The sequence below is a fragment of the Schistosoma mansoni genome, assembly GCF_000237925.1.
Source record: "Schistosoma mansoni, WGS project CABG00000000 data, supercontig 0208, strain Puerto Rico, whole genome shotgun sequence".
NCBI lineage: Eukaryota > Metazoa > Platyhelminthes > Trematoda > Strigeidida > Schistosomatidae > Schistosoma > Schistosoma mansoni.
In genome coordinates this window covers 37,085-38,432 of record NW_017386080.1, presented here as the reverse complement: position 1 = coordinate 38,432, position 1,348 = coordinate 37,085, and the positions used below count along the sequence as shown (strand labels likewise).

Genomic DNA, 1,348 nt, shown 5'->3' with positions numbered 1-1,348 from the left:
GGCCCATGTACCTACTCTAACTAATATATTTCTGTACTAACGTCCCTTGTGTTATACTGTCTTTAAAGCATCCATAGTACCGTGACACAACGAAAAGGTAATGCTGACTGTCAGGTGTGACTTCGACGTTAGCTGTTGGTAATATCGTTCTCATCTGACTTGAGTAGGCCCCCAATAACTGGACATAGATCATTAAGGTTGATGATTTACAAGTCTTAACCAATCAGTCATTTCTTAGGTTGTTAACTTTGAATAAATGAATACTTGATTTATCTCAATATATTGTAAGTTGAGATTTAAAGTTACAAAATCATTGAAAAAGTATCTTATCAGTGTAGTAAAATAAATGTCTCTAAAGTATATATGATATAAGAGGTATTATTGGTTGATTGATAGAAACCATGATATAGCCTAAATTCACAAGAATTATAAGCAAATATGGATAGTGGCTAGAGGCAGTGGAATCCAGTTTGACGCCATTTTCGTCCTATTCGGGACTCGTCAGAAGGATGTACCTGTATCTCAGAGTTGATGTCCACTCTGAGACTCGAACCCAGTACCTTTCGCTTAAAACGCCATCGCGTTATCCACTCGAGGCAATACGCACAGTATGCACATATGCCAATTAGAGACTGACCAGTTGCAGTCCTAAAAACATCAGTGGGAAGATCCAAACAAACAATACCAAGTAAATTTCAACTTCACCCCATTGCACAAGGAAGTGGCTATCAGGACTCAGTGGCTGAGTGGATAACGTGATGGCGTTTGAAGCGAAAGGTACTGAGTTCGAGTCCCAGACTGAACATCAAATCTGAGATTCAGGCACATCCAACTGACGAGTCCCACAATAGGACGAAACGCGCGTCCTGGATTTCACTGCTAGCCACTATCCATGAAACATTTCGTTATGTTACCAGATGAGATTGAATTGTTGAGTGTTTATTAAGGTCATGAACTGATCAAGATTAGACCACTATTGAATAAGAACTGAATGGACTTTCCGTCCCAATATTCGACTTCACAGTATTGGTCATCCACGATTAAACAGATGAGACTGGGACTCAGGACCTTCATTCTCTCGTGAACGCTTAACTTGTAAACCTCTGAACCGAGATTTGTTAGTGTTAATGTCTAACTAACATATTGCATTGTCTTCAGTGGATACATGCATCACACTCGAAACGGTGTTGGTTGTAATCTCGTTAGTTTCACAAATTTATTTGTCACTATTGACAACCACACTACGATTTGAAGTTGGTAGTCATTCATTGGTTTTCACATTGAAGATTAGCATTCGTTAGACAGTTTATAAAACGTAACAATGTATCCCACATCTTTACTTACTTAG

General features: G+C 38.8%; 1 non-coding gene across 1 annotated transcript; it reads left to right on the top strand.

Moving 5' to 3' along the window:
* The first annotated feature begins 735 nt into the window (after nt 1-735).
* Nucleotides 736-802, top strand: Smp_tRNA_01484_Gln_TTG.1.1. The gene has a single exon. It is a non-coding gene (tRNA).
* Nucleotides 803-1,348: the final 546 nt, after the last annotated feature.